Genomic DNA, 23,500 nt, shown 5'->3' on the forward strand with positions numbered 1-23,500 from the left:
ACACACACAGATTACTGAGCCTTCTGAAAAAAATGTCTACACCCATTAGTAAGCAAAGCCTACAAGTTAAAACAATGTAGTACAGTTTTCAACACGCAAATTAGCAAAACCCAAAACAACTGTAATGCCCAAGGTAGTCCAGCGTACTCTGGACTCCCAGGCACTACATACTGATGACAGGGTAAATCAGCCCACGTTTCTGAAGGGCCATCTGATGACAGGTATGAGTCACCTTAATACTGAGCAAGCGAGTTCACTCCCAGTAATTTTCCCCGAGAGATTACCGGAGGAATACCAATCATGAGGACATTTACAGCAGCAATATTCATAATAATAAAAATCGAGAAAACCTAACTCTACCATAACATAAAAATGATTAAACTACGACACACCCATACAAGGGATAATGTGTAGACATTAAAAGGTGTGTTCTTGACAAGGAATTAAAGATAGAGAAATGCTCACAAAGCAATGCTAAAAATTTAAAGCTCTGGGTTAAATTATTCCCTTTCACAAAGAAACTATCTACCTCTTATACATTATAAATATATAGTCGGGGTAGCTTCAGCTCAGTGTCCAACAAATATTCACGCTTCTCTTTTCCAGAGCGCAGGGTTTTTGCTGAAGAACGGCTGTTCGGCCAAGGACTACATTTCCCAGCATCCCCTGCACCTAGGCGGTGCCATATGCCTACAACCACAGGAGGACTACAGGAAGAAAGTGTTAGGGGCATGATCAGGTGGAGGTGGGGGAACCGGTGTCTTCTCCCTGTTCTTTTCCCTCAGCTGCAGGGTGGATCAGGAGGACTCCAAGGCCCTGGAGAATGGAAGAACCATAGGGAGGAAGGCGCCTGGGCCACTGAATCACCCCATTGGAGTGGCCACCAATCGGGAACACCTACACTGTACTGAGTGAGAAGCAAACCCATATTATGTTAAGCAGCAATTTAGAGTTTTACTTTTTCTACAGCTAGTGCTACCCTAACATACACACAAAGAAACTACTTTGTTTTGTTTTTTTGTTTGTTTGTTTTTTCTGGTACCGGGAATCGAACTCATGACCCTGTGCATCACACAAAGGAACTACTGAAAAGAAAAATACCAAACTGTATCTGATGTACTAAATGATAGCCAAATTCTCAGTAAACATTTTAAAATGTATCCTTTTTCACCACAAGCATGACTTACTTATTTGAGAAACCAAAAAAAGGCATTAAAGGAAAGACTTTAGAAAGCAATACTATATAAATGAAATCGCTTGGTAAAATACTAAATAAAGTTACACACGTTAAATTACAAAACATTGTAAGAGCTCAAAGAAATAATCTAGATTCTTAAGTTTTTGAGGGATCAATTAAAACAATTCTAGAGGCTGGGAGCGTGGCTTGGTGGTGGAGAGCTTGCCTACCCTGAGTGAGGCCCTTGCTTCCATCCTTAGCACAACACAAAAATAATTATTTTAAAATAGAGTAATTCTAGACAAATTCTGTTTAAAAACACTGCAAGGTTAAAAGACAAACAATAAGCTAGGAACAAAACCTGCAATTTATGTATGAAATGTTAGACTCCTTTAACACGTATAAAGAGCCCCTATGAATCAATCCAATGGAAGATAAATATGAAAATTGAGGGGAAATACATAAGCATCTAGTTACAAAACAAGAAATACAAATGACTGTACACATAAGAAAATACTTCTAAAGAAAGAGCCTCACTAGCAAGCAAATAAATGCAAATGCAAACTGAAATAAGACCATCTCTCCGATGGTGAACTTCTTTTCTTTTTTTCTTGGTCTTTTTCAGACAGGGTCTTGCTGTTCAGTTCAGGCTGGACTTGAGCTTACTTTGTAGCCCAGGCTGGTCTCAAACTTGCAAAGATCCTCCTGCCTCAGCCTCCTGAGTGCTAAGATTACAGGCATGAGCCACCACATCCAGCTGCTCTTTTTTTTTTTTTTTTGGGAATCAAACTTGGGACCTTACACTTGCCAGCAGGCACTTGTGCCACTGAGTTATATCCCTGGCCCTTGCTTGGTGAACTTTTAAAGTATTGTAAATACAGGACCCAGTGCCACAGAGATTATGATGAAACTGGGCAGTGATACACACTGCAAAAGCTGGCTTAAAATTTTGTCACATTTCCAATGAGCAATTTGGCACAACAGGAAAAAACATTCTTAAAAAGTTCTTCTAGGTATTTGTGAAAAGAAATAAACAAGTATTCAGTAGATTTGTTTGAAAAGGAGTAAGAAGAAATTATTTAGGTATCCCTCCATAAAGGACTGGTTAAATGCATGATAGTGTACCTGTTTGTGTGTGTGTTCATATACCGAGACGATATACAGCCATTACAATTATGCATAAGATATAACTGTATTAAAGCACATAAAGTACTCATTATGTAAAAAAGGATACAGTGCAACACAGGCAGTTTGATTTCTTCATTGTTTAAAAATGTATATGTGCTGTAAGTACTTGTGTTAAAATGCATAAGGAAAAAATATTGGAAGGATTTTTATTCATGTTAATAGCAGTTATCTCTGGGGCATGGGACTATGAGTAACTTTCATTTCCTTCTTTATACTTTATGTAAGTTTTCAACTAAGAACATGTATTACTTTTATTTTATAGTCTGTTTACTGCAAAAAGTTCAAACACGCACAGAAGCAGCTAGAATATGTGTAACCAACACTCAGTTTCAATCTTACTTGATCTGGGCATAGCGGTACATATGTGTAATCCCAGCACTCTGGAAGGCTGGGGCAGAAGGATCACAAGTTTGAGCCCACCTTGGGTAACTTAGCAAGACCTAGTCTCAATATAGAAAGGGGTGGGATGTAGCTCAGTGTGAAGATCTTGGTTCAATCCCAGTACCAAAAAAAAAAAAAAAACAAAAAACACCAAAAGAAAAAAAAGATACCTGGCTGACCTTGTATAATCTTTATGCTCCATATACCTGGATATACCATTTACCTATCCTTCTGTCTGTCTATCCATCCATCCATCCACCTATCTACCCACCCACCCACCTACCTACCTACCTATGGACTTTTTAACCTAACATATTCAAACCCTCCCCTGGATTATTTTACAATAAATATCTAATATCTCATTTATCCATAAATACTGTAGTATCGATCTATAATATCTCATCTAAAAATTAACACTTTTGGTATTATCAAATATCCAATTTCCCCAATTAGACTATAAATGCCTTTTTACAGTTATTTTAATTTTATTTTTATTTTTTTGAGAGAGGGTCTTGCTATGTAATTCAGGTTGGCCTTAAACTTACTGTGTAGCCCAGGTTAGACTTGAACTCACAGTGATCCTCCTGCCTCAGCTTCCCAAGTGCTGGGATTACAAAAGTGAGCCACCACACCCAGAATCCAAACAAGATTTATAACATACCATCTCTTAAGTTTTTTAAAATTTATTATCTACTGTTCTCCCTCTTCTCTGTGACATTTATTTACTAAAGAAACACATAGGTCACGTGTCTCACAGAACTTCCTGGTTCCATCCCACTTGTTTTGTTTTTCTAGTGCTGGTGACTGAACCTAGGGCCTCAAACATGCTAGGCAAGTGCTCTACCACGGAGCTACACCCCCAGCCTTTTTTAGTTTATTTATTTATTTAAGCTCCCAAGGCTGGACTCCAAATTACAACCCTCCTGCCTCAGCTTCCCAGAGTCCTGGGATTACAGGCATGTACCACCATGCCCAGCTCTGGTGGCATCTTTTAATGTGGCTTGCAATAGCCTGTAGCACTTCCTCTAGCACGAGCTTTACTTCTAGACTCTAGCCAGCTTCTGGTCCTACTATTCTTTGTAACAGTATTTCAAGCCAATCATACTGTAGTTATAAATAGACAAAACCAATAAAGTTTAAAAAAGAAACCCACAGAAATGCCCATTCTCTGTCCTCCTAACTCATCTATTCTAGCAGTTCATTAAAACTCGGTATCCACAGCTTTCCTGCGGACAGCCTGGATCAGAGCTTTCTCACTGACTGGCTGGGGGCTGATTTATTTTTCCAAACACCTTCCTTTTGACTCTTAAACCCAACTCCCACCTCCCTCCAGGACTGCCTGAGCAATGGTACCCTTCGCCGGGACTGGACACTTCCTGTATCATCTATGCCAGCTGCCCTGCTTTCCTTCCTTTTAAAGATGTGATATAAGCACATAGTGGACAGCTTGAAAATGGGAAAATGAGAAAGAACAAATCACGTCACCTCACTCCTGCAACACAGTCCTTACCTCCTTTATTAGATACACATTTCCTACATAATCATAAATCAGTGACTATGGGCTTTAATACTCTTTCAGGTAACACAAATACATTACAATACTTACATCATACAGGAAGGGTGTAAGAATACATGCGTGTGCAGAGCACAGCTTAAGGGAAGAGAGTTCCACCAACCCCCTTGATACCATCACCCCCTCCAGTCTCCTCTCCTCCCCGTCCATCCTGATTTTTTATCTACCCTTTCTTGGTCCTCTTCGAGGTTGGCCGTACCCCTGGGGATGTCCAAGCACTGCACTGTTAGTTTTGAATGCATCTGAACTTTACGTAACTGGAATCACACAGCATGTAGTCTGGATTTGCTTTTTGCTTTTTTCCCCTTCACGTTCTATTCCTGGGATCCTTCCGTGCCGTGTGCAGCTTTTGCTGTAGCTCATTCATCTGTACGGACACGGCTGCATTCCACGGTGGACCATAACACAATTTATGTACATCAAATAACATTGCAAATGCCTTGTCACGTTGCTAAATATCTTCAAAATAATTATTAATTATTTTACAGCACTGTACTCCGAGAACTAATATTTTACAGTTACTAAACTGTCAGACATTATTGTGTGTGTGTGTTTGCTTTATAAATAATGCATTAGAGAAGGATCTTTGTCTAAACTGTTTATTAAATATTTTATTTCCTTCATCGGGGATGGGCAAAGATCCATGAAAATGGCATTACTAGATCAAAACGTGCAAGTAAATAACAGGACTCTTTAATATACTGTAAAATTGTTTTACTATCTTGCAAAAAAAAAAAAAAAAAATCACCAGAACAGGAGGTTATCATTTGAAAAAAAAGTCTTTTTGGCTAATGTGTTAAAATGATACTTTAGTTTTCATCTATGTTACCTCTTCCTTTGAACTTGAATATTTTCCAGATTTTGCTTAGGGTTGTATTTAGTTATCTATTCAAATGTTCTACCAAGGTCTTGTACTTTTCTTTTTAATTGAAGCAGTTCACGTTACAAAGACATTACTTCTGCCAGTTACTGCCCATCTTTTCCTGGCCTTTGCTTCCCCATCAGGGTTTTCACATGAAGAAATCTTTCATTTTCTGTCATTTGATTAACTGTCCTTTTCCTTGTCACTGTTTTCCTTTTGTTTCTCAGCAATATTCAGTTCCATAGATTTTCCATGCCTTGACATTTTGCACTTTAATTGTTTAATACATTTGTAACTCATTTTGGTGAAGCCAAAACAACTTCTTTCAAATTGCTAATGAGCCATCAGAATTATTTATTGAATAATTTTCCCTTCCTCGTTGATTTGCAGTGACTGCTTTATGATTTATTAAATTATTTATGCCAGAGTCTATTTCCGAACTATCCCAGTTCACTTATCTGCTGCCGCCTCCTACAACTGTGCTGCAGTGTTTTAATTACAAAGGCCTCACTGCACATTTTAATATCTCATAATGCTACATTTTTTGAAATCCATTAGATCTAATCCCTTTCCCCCAAAACCATTTTCAGAATTTCCTCTGATGTTCCCATCTGCTTATTTTTCCAAGTAGATTTACAGCCATCTTGTGAAATTTAAAGCATTCTGATGCTACTTTCAGAATAGCATAAGATTCAGGCATTAACTTCAGAAAAATTCAAATACTTAATTTTCATTTTAGCACTAAGAAATAGGGTTTTCAGTTAAGCTCTTTAAGTCTTCTTGGTCTACAACTAGGTCATTTATTTACTTTTGTTTGTTTGTTTTGAGACTGGATCTCACTATGTAGCTCAGGCTGGCCTTGAACTCGCAACAATCTTCCGGTCTCAGCCTCCCGGACACCTTTAGTGTACCACCACACTTGCCTACAACTACGATTAATGGTAACTTTATTATTTTCTTTACACTGTTTATTCTCCTAGGTATTATCTGATGACTTTCTACATTGGCTAAAACAGTGTCCTTGTGCCTGTTTTGTTTTGATCTTATTGGTGACTTTTTGGTTTATATCTGGATGTCTCCCAAAAACCTTATGCCCTCAAAAGTAGGGCTTTCGGGAGGCGGTTGGGTCATAGGGGTGTGATACTCATCAACGGATTAGAACACTGATGAGTATAGCTAAATATGATGTAGGGAGGCAAAGCCTTGGAGGGGGTGGGTCACTGGGGGTATGGCTTGCAAGGGTCTATCTCCCTCCTCCTCCCTTGATCCCTCTCTGCTTCCTGCTACCATGCTATAAGCTGTTTCTCCTCTGCCATGCCCCTCTGCCGGGCCACCCTGCCTTGGAGCCAGGTATGGACTGAAACTTCTACAAACAGTGAGCCTAAAATAAACCTTTTCTCCTCCCAGTTGTGGGTGTCAGGTATTTTGGCCTGGTAATGAGAAAAGTAACTAAGACAGAGACCAATGACACCTTTAGTGTTTCATCAGTCAGTGTAATGCCAGTGGGCTGTACCAACTACATCTTCCTTGCCATATTAAAAAATGGTCACTATGGGGCTGGGGATTTAGCTCAGCGGCAAAAGCGCCTGCCTGGCAAGCGCAAGGTTGTGAGTTCGGTTCCCGGTACCGGAGAAAAACCAAAAAATAAAAATAAAATAAAATAAAATAAAAAATAAAAAATGGTCACTATACACATCCCTAAGTAGTTTGTAAAAAATGAGAAGCTTATTGATTAAATACGCTTTCCAAATTAATGATGTTATTATGTATTTTTTTTACTTTATCAATGTATGTGAATCAATTTGGCTATGGCAGAACATTCACATACTTTATTTTCTATTAGCACATGTTTGTGAAACCTAATTAGATTCATCTTGAGATATATAGAGATATTTAGATATAGATATATAGATATATATATCACATCGTAACCATTTTTACTTCCCCTTCCCTTTCATATACTTTACTGTTTAAATCTACTTGCTAGAATTTTATCTAAAATTTTTGCATTCCTAAATCAGCCTGGTGCAGAGACTCCCTTTGGGGACCTGCCAGCACTGATATCAAGGTCATGTTGGCTTGAAAGAACCATCTGGAAGTTTTCTATCTTTTGTCTAAATCTTCGAACAGTTTATATAATGTGGGAATTATCTGCTTCTTAAGAGTTTAAAGGACTGTCAGGCCGCCTTGTTACGAAGTATTCCACCTGGCACCGGAACATGTGCATGCCCCTGGGTGGACACAACCATATCTGTACACATTTAAAAGGACATGTGAGATACTCATCTTTAATGAAACAGCACTGCATTAATTTACTGCCTTCTCTTCCTCATAAAAAGGGAGTAAATGCCTAAGACGACAAAGGGTTATGAAGCAACCATTTCCCAGGCTTTGGTTCCTTTTTGGAGGCTATAAATGAGACTAGAAAGTGTTCAGGGAATATTCAATGTTGTACTATTTAAATTTCACTGAAGGTGATCAAGTTTGGGAACCACACCTTTAACACTGGCATATGGAACCCTAAGGCCTGGGCAGACAAGGAGATCACCTGGCAGGCCTAGGTCACCTCTAGATTTTTTTTTTTTTTTTTTTTTGGTTTTTCTCCGGTACTGGGAACTGAACTCACGACCTTGCACTTGCCAGGCAGGCACTTTGCCGCTGAGCTAAATCCCCAGCCCCTGGTCACCTCTAGATTTGTGTGAGGGTCTTCCAACGGTCCAGTCACTTGGCCACCTCAGCTTTAGAATTCTTTCACTCTTCCAAAGCAATAAAAAGTCACCCCACTAAGCTGTTCTCTACTCCAAGGGTCCAGGAGACCATGAAGGGTACCACCAATAAAGACTTGGAGCTATTGTGGACTCATGTTTACATCCCTCCAAATTTGTATGTTGATGTTCTAACCTCCAAGAGGAGTATTAGGAGGTGAGGCCTCTGGGAGGTGATCGGGTTTAGATGCCATCATGGGGGCAGAGTTGCGTCAAGGACTACTGCCCCTTGAGAAGAGGAAGAGACATCCTGTCTTCAAGAGCAAGAAAGGAAGAGCTCAGGGGAGCACGCGGCAAGATGGCCGCCCATGTGCCATGAGAGGAGGCCTCAGGATGAAACCTTTCATGCCAGGCACCTTGGCCTTCCCAGCTTCTATAACTGTGAAGAATCAATTTCCATTGCTTAAGCCCCCCAGTCTGTGGTATTAAGTGATGGCAACCCAAGCTGACTAAGGCAAGAACGTTCTGGTAATGTCTGTCAAATATAGCCCTGCCAACGGCAGTTTCTCAGTCTCCGATCTCTGCCAGTCTTCTGTGGAGGGAGAGACACCTTGAAAGAGGCAGGGAGGAGTCTGAACAAGTCAAGACTGAGTGTCTGCTAAAACACTCAAGAACTGTCCCGTACGAGCACCGTCCTCGAACAGTGACATGGGCCAGGGACACAAGAAACAGGACAATGCCTGCAGATTCAACTGTGCCATAGAAGGCCTGTTCCTTTCTTCAGGGGATGCCTCTGGTTTATGTCCTTGTTTACAGAGGATCCATGGACTGTTCGTTAGGATTGGCACAACTTTGCCAGTCAAGCATTGTGACAGTCTGGCAGGAACACAAGGGCCTCAAGTCCCGCCTTGGCTCCAGGACCCCATGATTTCATCAGGATCCCTTGCAGACGTGCAAGCCGTCTCTCTTCCCAGGAACAAGAACAAAGGAGTTTCTGTCACCCCAATCATTGTCTGACCCAGAAGTTTAATCCCCAGCTAGAAGGCAAAGTATGTCTGTGGCAAAACCAAGTAGGCCAGTGGATCTGGGCAGACACCCTGCTGCTCAGATGGCAGGGGTGGCGGGCAGTATGCTGGGGGCTTCTATAATAACACCAAAAGCCACCTGAAAAGTCATCCTGTCTTGGCATCTCCAAGATGCAACTCTGCTATATGCACTAACACCTGCGACTCTCATAGAGGGTTGCTTGGCCCAGGAGCACCCTCTCTTTCTGGGGCTCTCAGACCAAACCCAGGGTCCGCGCATGCGCACTGCTGCCCCGCAGAGGCCCACAGACCGCTGAGGGCTAAATCAAATCAAAGGGATTTGTCATTTTTTAGGGTGAAACAGGGGAGAAAGGAAAACTATTGACACGCCTTTTAATTTGAACTATTTAGGTACAGTGAGTTTCTCTTCCTGCTGGTAGAAAATTAAGCGAACAATTCTGTTAACACCTGGTGAGTGAGTGGTTCTTTCTCTACAAAATGAATTGGATTTATCAAGGTTTGCGTTAAACTGAATTCTCCCCAACTTTAGCCTTTAAATCCAATCAAAAGGTACATTTTCCCCAACAGCTGCACGTTACCCATGTCACTCTTCCCCACACCTCCAGATGCTTCCCCACACTTCTGATGTGTGGGAGGAGGGCCATGCCGCTCCCCTGATGTCATTTTCAGAGGTGACATCAGAAAAATAAGAACAGGGCAGTAAATTATCCTTATTCTTTTTTTTTTTTTTTTTTTTTTTGAGACAGGGTTTCACTGTGCAGCTGAGGCTGGCCTTGAACTCGCAGTGATCCTCTTGTCTCAGCCTCCTGACTGCTGGGATCACAGGTATGTGCTGGGCCAGTAAATTATTCTTAAAGGTGAGTGTCTTCAATTCAAAGACTTAGGTTTTGTTCTTAGACTATGTCCTTTCTATGCTTTTGTTGGCATTAAAGGACATTTCAGCTACGAATACAATAACTCATTGTGATGAAATGTTAAAGTCCCTCTTTTCCAGGGATTATAACTACCTTTAACTTAATGGCATGCTACTAAAGCTTTTCTTTATTTAGGTTTTCCCCCAAATGAATTCCAATAAAAAACACTTCAGTGAAAAGAATAAATCTATAAATATTTTAATATACTTATTTACCTCATCCCTAACACAGCTAATCAGCGGCAGACAATATATTTGTTGTGAAGAGAGTTAATTTCCCAGATTAAACATGCACGTAAACACATAAAGCTGACGGTATTCTGAGATATATGACACTAATAAAGGTAACATTTACTGCTTCAGCCACTGGGCTAAGCACTTTATTGGATTACCTCAGTTAATCCTTACAGCAAACCTATAAAGTAGGTGCTATTCTTATTCCTATTTTATAGGAGTGGTTATAAATGAGGACCCTCATTACTGTAATTTAATCTCCACCAACCCAGAATTTGAGTTGAGTGTTTACTCGGGCTATAAAAAGGTTGAATAAACAAATTAGAAATTAAAAAGGATCATGGCAGGCATCGTTAACCTATTAGAAGATCCTGCGTCTGAAGAGATACCGCAAAACACACATGGATCGCTTCCGAACTGTGATGCTTTGGAGAGCAGTGGGTCTCTGCTCAGTATCACCCCAAGATTAGTCCAAATTAGTAACTCGTCTCTACATGACCCGGTACAGTGGGTGTCAGCCGCTCTCCGTACCATTCCCCTCCTCCCCAGCAGCTCCCAGAGTTCTGTACCCCGCTGTGCACCCCTGGCCTCCCCACTCCCATGGCGAAGCCAGCCTAAGGGGAAACTGACCCAGGAAAGGGGAAGTGGAGGAGAGCTGCAAAGAACTTGGACAATTCAGGCTCCTGCCGAGCTACTGGATCACCCTCTCCCCACAGCTGACCTTACGCCTATACGCTGCAGCGACAGCAGCTCACAAACCCCTGTGTTCTCTGAGAGCCTTTGGGTTTGCTGTTCTGGTTTCATGCTTCAAGGAATCCAAAATGATAAATGGGAAACTAGCGTATACCTGGTCTGAAATGCACATACTGAAATCCTAACCTGGAAGGTGATGCTATTGGGAGGGGGGCCTCAAAGTGGTAATGGGGAAGCTGGGTTAGTGTTCTTATAAAAGAGGCCTGAGAGCCAGGAGTGGTGGTGCATGCCCGCAGTCCTAGCACTCAGGAGGCTGAGGCAGGAGGATCACCAGGATTTCAAGGCCAGCTGGGCTACATAGCAAGGCCCTCTCTCAAAAGACCCAAAACAAAACAAGAAAAGGCCTGAGGGAGAGGTCCCTGGTCCCTTCTGCCACATGAGGATTCAGTTAGAGTGGGGTCTGCACCCCAGAATCTGAGCTCACAGGCACCTCGCCTTGATATGCCAGCTCCAGAACCTGGGCCACAGGCCACTTGCACGGTGTGCTCAACTATCCCGACCCAAGCGGCATCTGCAGCCCTTCCTGACACCTCCCACTGCTTCTCAGCTGTCCTGAATGTTTCTGGGGGCAAATATCACCAGCTTTCAAACTGCTCCAGCGAACAATTGCGCGGCTGTGGGTAAGCCGCTGACCCCAGTCTCTAAGGATGGAAAGCAGGAGGGTTTGGGGGCGCCCCCTCCGGCCAACAGTCTGCGCCACTGACTTCCGCCTGTGAAGCTCACACAATCAAACAAGTGCAAAGGCGCTCTGCCCCACTTGGTACCCGGTCCTCTCTTCCTTCCGGGATACCATGGTGATCTGAACCTATCGCTGCCCGTCGGGATGCTCAGCCCCCCGGGCCAGTTTCCCACAGCCCTGCCTACAGCAGAATCCAGAGGCCCTTCGGAGCCCGAAGCAGTGGTACATGCCCGTTATCATAGCACTCTGGGAGACCTGGACGACTTAGTGAGACCAGAAGGGCCGGGACTGTGTCTCGGCAGTACTGCAAAGCAACAACAACACAACAAAAAACAAAAGCACTGCCTTCATCAGAGTCACTGCAATTACCCTAGGTCAGTGAGCACTGGCTTCTTGCTGGAACCCTGGGAGTGGCTTAAAAATCAAATCAGAATCAGGTGCAATAAAAAACAAAAAGAAACTAAAGCAACGGACACTAGGGGGACAAGCTGGATGTGTAGTCCCAGCACTCAGGAGGCTGAGGCAGGAAGACTGCTAGGAGTTCTGGGCCAGCCTAGGTTCCAAAGCAAGACCTTGTCTCAAAAAAAAAAAAAAAGAAAGAATAGTGGGACAAGGCACATGCTGAGCCCCTTCCCTTGCCATCCCCTCTGTCACTAAGAGCATGTGAAAAAGAGCTGCTTCTTGCTTGGCCAGGGTTTACAGCTAAAGAAAAAATTCAAAATCCCATCTCCATGTAAGGGTACTGACTCTCCCACGGGCATCAATGTGGGACCTGGCAGAGGAGTCCCTGCTGCATGCCCATTTCCTAGAGAGGCAAACTGAGTCCAGAACGGCTCAGAGGTCAGGAGGCAAGAGACACACTAGGAAGCCCCAGGGCCTACGAGAGCTCCTTGTGCAGGAATGGGGCCTGGCCAGCTCTGCAGGTTCCCAGTGCCTCCCTACTATGATTCTCCAGAGACCTAGCCATTTCCAATTCCTTTTCAACACTCAGGGGGCTCCATCCTTCAATAGTCTTTGTATTCTTTCTGTTGTTGTTTTGTAACAAGGTCTCACTGTAGCCCAGGCTGGCCTCAAGCTCACAGCAATCCTGCCTCAGTCTCCAGAGTGCTGGGATTACAGGTGGAGCATGGACCGCCACCTCTGGCTATGGATTCTTAACTATTTCCAACAGCTCTACAGAGAAAGACAAGGCAAGGGGTCCTTCGCTCCATCCCAACCACAATGAACAGCCGCGTGCGGGTCCAGGGAAAGCTTTCTATACATCCAGGGTGTCTAGGCCTGGAGCAGCCCTCCTCCCTGTCTTAGGCATTTTCCAAACCCCATGGTCAAAGAAACAATGCTCACCCCTTTGCCACACACCGATCCAGTGCCAAGAACCCCAGAGATGCTACCTGTTGCAGGAGGCGAGTGTGGTGTGTTCAGGGCCGGACTGCTCTGCTGCCTTCCTCCTTCCGCATCCTCCGGGGCCGGGGCCTGCGGGAGGGACCCAAAGAGAGCGTTCAGGAGACTTGGTGACACAAGGGAACAGGAGGGACCATCTGGGAGGGCTGCCTAGGCCACCACAAGAAGGCCCTGGATCCGAGCAATCAGGGCTCCTTTCATCCTTCTCGTCCCACACCTGATCCAACAGCAAAGGTTCTCAGCTCTCTCTGGCTTCCAGTTGCATCCAGGGCGCCACCACTTCCAGCAGGGTCCAAGCTAGCAGTGCCCCAGGCGTTACCGCAGTTACCTAACTTGTACGCTCCCCTTCCCGGGTGCTATGGGCTGAACTGGTCTCCCCCAAACTCTGTGCTGAAGACCTCACCCTAGGGTCTCATAAGGGACCCGGATGGGGAGGGGTCACTGCAGATATGATGATTTAAAATGGGGTCATCTTGATAGAGGGTGGGGACACTAGTCCCATAGGACTGGGGTCCTCATAAAACAAAGAAATGGGGACACAGCAAGGCACGTGAGGGGGACACCACTGGGAAGACTGGTGTCACCCTGCCACACGTCAAGGGACACAGAAGTCTCAAGAGGGGTCTGGCACTAATCCCTCAGTCCTCGCAGGGGGAGCACCCAGACACCCTGATCTCCACACTTCCGGCCACCTGTCCTGCAATCCCAAGTGAACGGTACCCCGGTTCCTCAGCTCCCCCACACTCCCCAGCTCCTGGCCAGCGGGAGCACCAGCTGCTGGTGTAGACTCCAGATCCCTGGGGAACACAGACAGCTGTGCTGAGGACACCTGCACCTATCCTTGGCTCTGCCAGGGCCTCCGTGGTCACCACGCTTGGTCCACAGAACAAGTCTGGTGTCCAGGTGACAGAGCGGGAAAGGGTTTTCAGAGAATACTAGGACAGAGAGCGAGGAACACAGCCCCCGGAGGTATCTGGCAGTTCACTGGCTCTTCCCCTGCAGGAGAGGAGGGGTCTGCCAGCTTCCTTATTTTTTAATGTTTATTTTTATTAGTCCAGGTTTGAGGTACATAATGGTCACATTTGTCATGGGAACTGATGCATGTACATAACACACGGATGTTCTTTTTATGTCTTCTCCCCTTCCCCCATCTCTTGGTTCCCTTGAGAAAGATCAGTGTCCCTACTTCCTGTTACGGTGGTGCCTCGGTTCACAAACTTAATTCTTTCCCCCTGAAGTTGACATTGAACCTAACCACTGAATTTGATTCTTGTCCAATTTGGTTTGCAACCAGGGTTATGGAAAGCATTAAGTTCCTGAACCAAGGTACCACTGTATCTCTTTTATTTTGCTCTTTATATTTGTCCCATATAAGAAAAAGCTTGTGTGTCTAATTTATTTTACTTAATATTATGGACTCGTGGTGTATCTATTTTCAAAAAATGACTCAAGATTATCCTTCTTTATGACACAGTAATACTCCATTGTATGCAAATACCATCCATTCATCTGCTGATGGACATATAGACCGCTTCCAAGATTTAGCTATTACGAGTTGTGCTGCTAAGAACCGTACTGAGGAGGAGAAAGAGGAGGAGGAGGGACAGGAGGAGGACAGCTGGACCAGGTGTTCCCTCATCCCGCACCTACAGATTCCGGGTCTCAGTGTCCTTGCTCAGTTTCCCTTTCACACTTGATCCAGGACAGACAGACAGCCTGACTTCTTCCTTCAGAGAGGTGCTTGCTGTGGGAGGGACCTGGCTGAGTGGAAGGGCTCACAGTCACCCTAAGAGTCAGGGCTGGGTGCCAAAGTGAGAAAAAATAGCCCTACTTCCGGGAAACCAGATCTGATCATCTTGGATCACCACCCAACCAATCTGGGGTCCCCAGGGCCACAGGGGAAGATGAGTGAGTGGGACATGCCCATTGAGAAATCAAGCTGTACCCACACCAGGGGCCAAAGAGGCAGCGAGTCCTCGTGACTGGGGTAACAGTCCCCGAGAGCTCGGGATGGAGCCCTGACCTTGTCCCCAGCAGCTGCTCGGCCAGGGCTGCTCTCCTGACATCTCTGGGCCTGGCTCTATCAAGGCTGATGCAAGGCCTAAATAAAACCGGAAGTGAGTAAAAAGATCCTGCACAGCCTTAGCGTCACATGAAGGGCCCACTTCATGTCCCTTCCCTCCTTCCTTCTGGTCTTCAGACCTCCTGGCTCTCTTGGGCCTCACTAAGGAGGGTGGGTCCAGCTGGGACAGAGCATTTCCCATGAGACAGTTTGCAAAGAAGCAAGACAAACAAGGGGCTGAGGCAGGAGGATCTCAAGTTTGAAGCCAGCCTGGGCTACATAGTGAGACCCTGTCTCAAAAAACCTACAAACCCCAAAAGGGTCAGCAATGGAACAGAGAGGCCATGCCATGGCTGGTAGGAGGGAAGCCTGGACCTCAGACCCTGCCCAACAGGAAGTCGGTGACAAACTTAGAAAACATCACTGCAGCAGGCCACACTCTGGCCTCAGAGTAGGATGACATGAATCACACTGTGTGTACCGTGTGTTCTCCTAAGCTACTATGTGTTACCCGTCCTACTCTCTCTTAGGCACCAAGGACAGGGGACTCTGAATAGCCACAGGGGCCAGGGTGAGAGGTGCGTGGGGTCCCTTTCCAGCTGGGAAGCTTCAGACAGAAAGAAGAAGTGACGCATAGAGCTCCCCAGGGTCCTGCTTCCCTCTCTGCGGTGGTGGCCCAGTCCCTCTGCACTCTGTAGGGCGACCTCAGCCTACTACTGTCTCCCCTTCTGACTCTGCCCCCCACCTGGGGCTAACATCACTTGTGTAGTTCACACCAGGACAGCACTTGGTTGACTTATTTCTGAGAGCAGCCATCTAGGGACACTGATCTATATGTTCCTTGCTCCCCGCTCGAGGGCAAACTAAAAGTCCTTCCCCAGGGACACCATCTCCCTAGCAGCTGTGGACTGGTATGGTGGATGGGTGCCAGAAGTGCTTGGTAATGAATCAACAACATCCAGCCAGGCATGGGGGTGCAGGCCTGGAATCCCAGCACTTGGGAGGCTGAGGCAGGAGGACCTACAAATTTGATCTCAGCCAAGGTGACTTAGTGAAATCCTGTCTCAAAGTAAGAAAAAATCAAAAGGGCTGGGGATTCAGCTCAGTGTGAATGCTCTAGGTTCACCCCCATGTCGCACAACTAAATAAGCAAACAACATGAATGACATCAATACCAGTCCCAGTCCCCCTCTAGCCCTAAGCAGCCTGTCCCACTTGCCTTGACCCCAGCCCCAGCAGCTCTGCAGTCCACACCCCCAGCACCTGATCACCAGCACTGCCTGCCCCCACCGCAGTGGTTTCCCCACTCCCTCTCCAAGTGAGGTTCCTTTTTTAAGAAAATGACTCATTTAGGAAGAGACGAAAAACCAAAAACTTCAATGGTAGAGATAAAAGGGCACCAAGCCTCTTTTAAACTCCTCCCACTGCAGGCAGAGCTGAGATCCGATAAGCCTCCCCATGGGGGCCTGCTCATGGGAGCTTACGGTATTATCCTCCTCGATGTTTCTAGCAAAACACTTCCAGTAACATTTGCGCCTTTAACGTTTGAGTCTTCTGTGGGGGGCCGGGGCAGGTGGCCCAGGAGCCCGCAGGCAGCAGCTTTGCAAAACCAGGGAAAGAGAAACTCAAGATTAAAGCCCAGGCCTTCAACTGGGTCAAAAAATGATGTGACGCTTTACTACATTTATGACTCTGATTTATTGATGCAGGATGTTGATATGAGGTTATGAGCCTGATGAAAATTATAGGGAGTTTCTCATTAAAAAAAAAAAAAAAAAAACTTCTTGGTATGTGAGATGTTTATAATATTTGTGCATAGTATTTACCAGGAACACAATTATATAATACCGGACACAGCGTGGTTGTAGCAACTGCAAAGCCTAAATAAAACGAGGCTAAAATAAACCATCAGGATGATTCAAATCCAGGGATTCTCAACGTTGGCTGAATTTAAAAACGAACAAACAAACAAAAAAAAACTCCTAGGGTCCACCCTCAAAAATTCTGATACATTTGGTCTGGAGTAGGGCTCCGGGTTCTGGTTTCTTATTGTTGTTTTTTAAATATCCCAGTGATTTGAATGTGCATTGAGGATTGAGAACCACTGAACTACCAATAAGCAAAATGAGATCTAAAGATTAAGGTGGGCCAGGAGCAGTGGTGCATACTTGTAATCCCAGAACTTCAGGAGGCTGAGGCAGAAAGGTTGCAGGCCTGCTTGGACAACTTAGCAAGATGCTGTCTCAAAACAAAATAAACAAACAAAAACAAAACAAAAGAAGAAGAAGAAGAAGACGGGCTGGGGATGCGGCCCTGGGCTCAATCCCTAATACAAAAAAGAAGAAAAAGAAGAAAAAAAAAAGGCAGACCGGGAGGTGCAGCAGCCCAAGATTCCAGGTTTATTTTTTTTTTGTTTCAAGATTGTAGTCAGACACAAAACCAGAACCAAATCTGACACTGATAACTCCTAGTCCAGTTCTGCAATTTTGCTCAGATTTTTGGTATAGAATTGGTTTCAATTTTTTTTTTTTTTTTTTTTTTTAACACAAAGCAAGGGGACTAACAGAGTTACCAACTTTTAGTTCAGCCAAGTAAAGGTGCTTTGTAAGTACCTGCTAGTACTACCACCAGCTCTGGCCGACTCCGGGTCAACGGAGTTGACCTTCCTACCTCTCTCTCTACCCCAAGCCCCACCCAGGAGGTAAAAGCTGAATCACTGTCACTCACCTCCTTGCGACAAATCCAACCAAAATCCAGCGTCAAGGATTCTCCACCTCTTCCCTTCCATAAATGTACAGACCCTTGTTTCTGAAGGTGCGTACCCTACCCACACGCTGCTTCCCGGTCCCTCCAAGCCCACCCTCTACTTCCCCATGCCCAGGCCATAACAATAGCTGTTTAAGTTACAACCACAAACACTCGCAATTTATACCACCACGCACGCAGGGTTCTCCCGCACATCTCCCTAACGGAGGACACCCCAGCAACTACAAAGGAGGCTACCTCTGGGGAACAACAGAATTAGGTGACCGGCGGCCGCAGCGGGGAAGAGGGGTCTCTTTGATGCTTCCGTTTGAATTCAGGGCAAGCCTCAATTTTCTTAAGTGGACAAAACACAACCCAGCAGGTTGCCCATGTGTGGTTTGCTTCCACTCTGTAAATACAGATTATCTGGGACATTTCCGCACCCACGTTCAAACTGTAAATGCTCCCTGACTGGTGAGACTGCAGGTGCAGTCCTGTCATTCCCCTCTCCTCTTCGTCGTCTTTATTGCTTTGCCCAGGTAACAAAGGGACAATGCGAGCCTACAACCTAAAGCAAAGCCTCAGCTGACCCCTGAAACTGCCGCAGTACTGGGAAGCGAAGGCCCAGGTCCACACCGGAGGCAGGATCCCTGCCCACCTGTGGGAATGCAGGCTTCCCCACCCACCCTCTGGGCTTCTATACCCGTGTAGGCCTCTGACCCCAAGCCGTTCCTGAGCTCCTGGGACCCCAAGAAGAGGTATGGGAAAGACGTCCTGGCTCAGAGTCAAGCCTCACCTCCCGGGTCGTGGTCCCCGCAGCTACACAAAACCTCAGGGGTTTTCTGAGTGTCTCCCTGATTCCTGCTGGCTTTGCCTGAGCAGCGGTCCCCACGGCCCCTGTGAGTCCCTGCAAAGGCAAGCACCCCCAAAGGAGCAGTCAAACTCACAGCATGAGATGGGGTGTACACCGTGGGGTTCCCCAAAGTCCCCACAGCCCCCTATTGTCTCCCAGGACAAAGAGGTAGGTGGGGGGTGGTGCTTCCAGGAAGGAGAATGGAGCTCAACTCAGAGCCTGGAGTCAGAGGCTGGGGGGGGGCGGGGGATCCGGGGAAAGGGTACTGGGGACACCGGGGCAAGCAGAGAGGGAAATCTGAGACACGCGTGACCAGCAGGAGCCACCAAGGCCGCCGAGAGCTTGTGAGCAGCTCTCAGGCTCCATCCTCACCGCCTTCAACCGCTTCCTCCCCAGCCCCGCCTGCTGTCCGGTGTGCACGAGGATGTAGCCCGACGGGGTGGGCGGGAAAACAGGAATAGAGAAAAAAATAAAGAGAAAAATAGGAATAGAGAAAAAAGAAATGAGATTGAGCAAGCCCACATCAAGGCGGGCTGGGGGCCTCTTCCTAAGTGGCCTGGGGTGACCTCTGAGAAGGAGTGACACGACCTCCTCTCCAAAGGTGAAGAACATTTGCCGACGATCCAAACTGCTGGGGTCCTCCAGGCAAATTTTCAAGAACTCTGAAACTTCAGAAGTTTCAGGCCATCAGAGCCTGACCCCGGTGTGTCTGTGGCCTGCCCGTGGCCTACATAGTATTCTGTCGCTGCTGCTGTCTGTGGTGCTGGGAGTGGAGCCCAGGGCCTCCGCCTGCCTCCTAGGTGAGTACTGTACCCCACCACAGCCCGGGGCCTTCTGGGAAATCTTCACAGACATGCTTGGCCTATCGCATGGCTCCTGTCCCCCAGAAGGAAGCCTCTGACTATCCTGGCCTCCCACGTGTCCACCTATTTAGCTGATGCTAAACCCATGCGATCAGGGAATCGCTGCTGCGCATAGCGTGGCTTTAGTAGGATATGCGCCTGCCTTCCTGCCCCCAACACTCGGCTGGCCTGGAGCCCCCACCTGGCTCCCATCCGGTGCCATTCTCCCGTTCCCACTCCAGACTCCTCCCTGCTGCCCAGCGAGTGTTTACTGCCCACTCTCGGACCCAGCAGTTTCTACCCAACGCCCCTCTGCAGTGATACCCACCTTGGACGGTGGAGTGGCAGTGGCTTCCCCCACTGGCAGCCGCCCTACACAGTTCCCTTCACCTCTGGCTCCATAAACCCTTTCCTCCCATCTCTTCTATGAAACCTTTTGAGTGAGCAAAGAGTTCAAAGAAAACTTGAGACCCAAGATCTGTACTGAGGGCTACTGGGGGCCTGCGATGCCCATGCTCAGAAGAGCTGGGTGATGTCGGGGGCCTGGGAAGGTCACTGGCCGCCGATCACCTAGGGAACAATGTGGGAGGCGGGAGTGGCTGGAGAAGGTCTCGGGGAGGAAGTGAGACCTGCGCTGGTCTCCACTCCCCACAGGTTCAATTGGGTCAAGTGCAGGGGAAGTGGGAAGAGCGCCCCGAGCCAGGGGCCAGCACACAGGCACTGAGCACAGTGGGGTAGGTACCGGCGGGAACATGCTCCCCTCCGCCCCACGTTCCCATCAGCAGGGTGCTGATGGTGGCTGCCTGCGGGGATTCTGGAAGAGAGGTAAAGAGGACGCGGGTGAAACACCATCATAACTCAGGGCCTGTCGTCAATAAACGCCACCTGTACCCGCCATGGTCAAATCTACCTGCTGTCCATCCGGCCAAGGCAGCCAGGGCCATTCCTTCTTGACGACAGCCATGATACCAGGAAGAAGTGCCCCCTACCGAGAGCATGAGCATCCCCGTGCTTAGGCATGGGGCGGGGTCACCATGTGTCTCCTCACACGCTGCCCTCTGCCCTTCCGGGACCACGGACTGCATCACCAGGCTTCCCATTGGACGTGGCCAAAGGGAGACCGTCATGCCCCTCTTGGGACAGTTTGCCAGGGCTGTGTCCCTTCCCCATTGGAACGGCTGTCAGGGCCCCTCCGCCTCAACTCTGGGGCTCCTGCCTTCAGGCTGCTGAGGTGACCACTTCCCACTGGTGCTACCCTGAGTGCCTTGTGTCCTGACGGTTGTTCTAACCCTGCCCACACTTCTGTAAGGGGCCTCTCCTTAAAGCCTCTCTAGTTGGACCCTTTGCACATGTCTGGCGTTTCCTGCTGGGGTGACATTCACCTGTACAGCCCTGTTCTACTCTCGCCCTTTCTCCTTCTAAGGGCAGAAAGAAATGGCAGCAATCGAGACAGGAGTCTCACAAGCTCTGCCCGAAAGCAACAAGTGACCTCACATCTCATGGGAGCTCGTGACACCCAGGAGGTGCAGGACAGAACACCTCTTCCAGCCCCAGGGGGACATCAGGGCATCCAGGCTCCTCCAGGTCCAGCCCCCTGCACAACCTTGGAGCACCCGAGCACCAGGCTCTGCACCTGGGTCTCACACCCCGAGGAGGACACTAAGAACTTGTTCATGGGGGCTCCTCTGGCTGAAGATGGAAACCTGAAGTCCTCAGGATCTGCCAGGAGCGGACACTCCTGGGGTAGCTCGGGTTGCAGCCATCCTGGAGGTGGACAGGAAGCTCTGAGGCCCGGTCCACATCCACCAGGACGCCAGGCACCAGCCACACCTCCCCGCCATCACAAATGCTGTCCCTCGCCTCTTAGCAAGTTGTACCCAGGCCTTTGAGCTCATCTTCTCGCTGTCATCTCTGTGCTGATTTAACCGCCGCCCTCAACTCACAGGGCCAAACACGGCACCGGTTTGGTGCAATTCCAAAACATTTATTAGGTGCTGACTGTGTATAGCTACCACGCCAGGCACTAGAGATTCAAACATGATAAAGATCTCGGGATCCAGGGCTGCAAGAACTCGAAGGCAGAAGGCGAAATATGAGGACCGGGGACTCTCCAAGAGTGAAACGTGAGCCAAACAGGGTCTGGAAGACTAGGGAAGGAGGAGGGGGCGGCAGATGGCATGAGGACTGGGTGGGGGAGGGCAACATGGGCAGAGCTGAGCTGCACAGAGCCATCCAGAGGCTTTGTCTCCAACCGGGACCCCTGAGTCAAGACCCAGGCAGGCTCCAGGGAGTGGAGCAGATATGAAGACAGATCAGCTTCCCTCCACCAGCAGCCTCCCAAGTCAAAATGCCACCTGCAGAAAGAGGCAGAGCGGCCGGGAGGGGGCCACATTCCCGCCACTTCCCAGTCGCAGGTCCCCTGGATCTCGTGGAAAGGGGTCTGGCTTCCCTGAAGCTCCAGAGCCACTGAGAACATGCCCAGCCACGAGAAATAAAAACCTTTCCCGCGCGCTTGCACTTACTTGGAATTCTAAAATTAAACACTCATCCCTTTCCCTGAAAGGGTCTCCTCTTAAAGCTGACAGGCAAATGCCTTGGGAGAGGCTGAGACCGTCAGCCACATGTGCGCTCAGCCAGGGCTTCCAGGGACCTTCCAGGGAAATGGTGCCTGTGAGCTCATCAGCCAGCAGAGGGGAGACAGAGGAGGAGGAGGAGGGACGCCGGCAGGACGGGAGCTGCTCCTGGGGCCACCCCATCCACACTACCGAGGACGGGGGGGGGGGCCTGAGCCCCTCAACCACTTTTCCTTCCTAGTATTGTTTTTCAACTTGAAATACAATTCACACACCATAAAATTCACAAGCTGCCGATTTTCAGCACAGTCATAGAGTGGTACAAGCATCACCACTACCTAATTTCAGAACAATTTATATCATCTAAGGAAAATACAGCAGCCACTCCCCCTTCCCTAATTTCCCGGGCAACCACTTTCTGTCTCCATGGATTTGCCCTTTCTGGTCATTTCATATAAACAGAACTGCACGCTATATGGCCTTTGGTGCCTGGCTTCTTTCACCTGGCCCCATGTTTTCACACATTTGTGGTATGTATCTGTGCCAAATCCCTTTTCACGACTAAATAATATTCCACTGCATGGATCTACAGCATTTACCTTATCCATCAGAAGACTTTTAAAGGGCAGATCAAATGCTGCCCCTTCCCCCTACAAGAGTCCGCTGGTATCCTCCAGGCTGCTCAGAGAACGCAAGATGCACGAATCACGCTTCCCTTCCACCAGCGCCCACGGACACCATCCAAACCCTCCCTGCCCAGGCAGGTGACTTTCTAAACACATAGTGGCTCAGGTTGGCCATCCCAAATCACACAGAACAAGTCAAATTCCTCCATAGGGAATTTTTAATGACCCTGAAAACCTGTTTTATGCAGTTCCTGACCCCATGAGACACAAGCATAAAGTGCAAGCCTCGGCCTTATGGGGCCTCAGGCGACTGTCGCCATCTTGAGAGTCTTAATAATTTTTAAACAAGGGGCCCCACCCGTTACAAAGCCGATTCTGAGCAAGAGGTAAGGATGTGGGAAGCGGGGAGGACCTGACCATCTTCCCAAAGCCGGGTGCTACCCACTGGGCCAGATCGGGGGTGAAGGGGGGTGCAGATAAGAGGGGGAGGGGAGTCGGGTCTACACTGACACCGAAAACCCAGCTTCCAAACTGCCGAGACCACATCTTCCTACCCTGGCTGATAAGGCCTCTTTGAAGCAGCCGGACGAGCTGAGAGCCGATGCGATAAATCGAGGCAACGCAGACCGTAAAGCGGGAACTCAAACTGAAACTCATTTGATCTTGTGATCGCGTATAGGTTAAGACCAAGAAGACAGACAAAAAAAAAAAAAAAAAAGAAAAAAGAAAAAAACCCACATTAACTAACTAAAGTAACCGGCACTGACAAAAATTTTAAAACATTTCCTTTTTTAAAAAACTGTCACCTTTATTTCCAATGTATCAAGGAAGTCACAATCTCACCAAAAAGCCCTGATATCCACTGGGACACCAGCGCCAGAAGGGGC

The 23,500-nt window shown here is 47.4% G+C and overlaps 1 protein-coding gene across 1 annotated transcript in view; it reads right to left on the minus strand.

Annotated features, from left to right (window-relative positions):
• The window catches only part of Trerf1 (transcriptional regulating factor 1), a gene marked incomplete in the record, with an annotated part of 188,333 nt that overhangs the window by 103,422 nt on the left and 61,411 nt on the right, over window positions 1-23,500 (minus strand). Inside the window, 1 exon segment of the mRNA XM_013516789.1 lies at window positions 12,903-12,984.

Source organism: Chinchilla lanigera, unplaced genomic scaffold (genome assembly GCF_000276665.1).
Source record: "Chinchilla lanigera isolate Chin_1 unplaced genomic scaffold, ChiLan1.0 scaffold00036, whole genome shotgun sequence".
Classification (NCBI taxonomy): domain Eukaryota; kingdom Metazoa; phylum Chordata; class Mammalia; order Rodentia; family Chinchillidae; genus Chinchilla; species Chinchilla lanigera.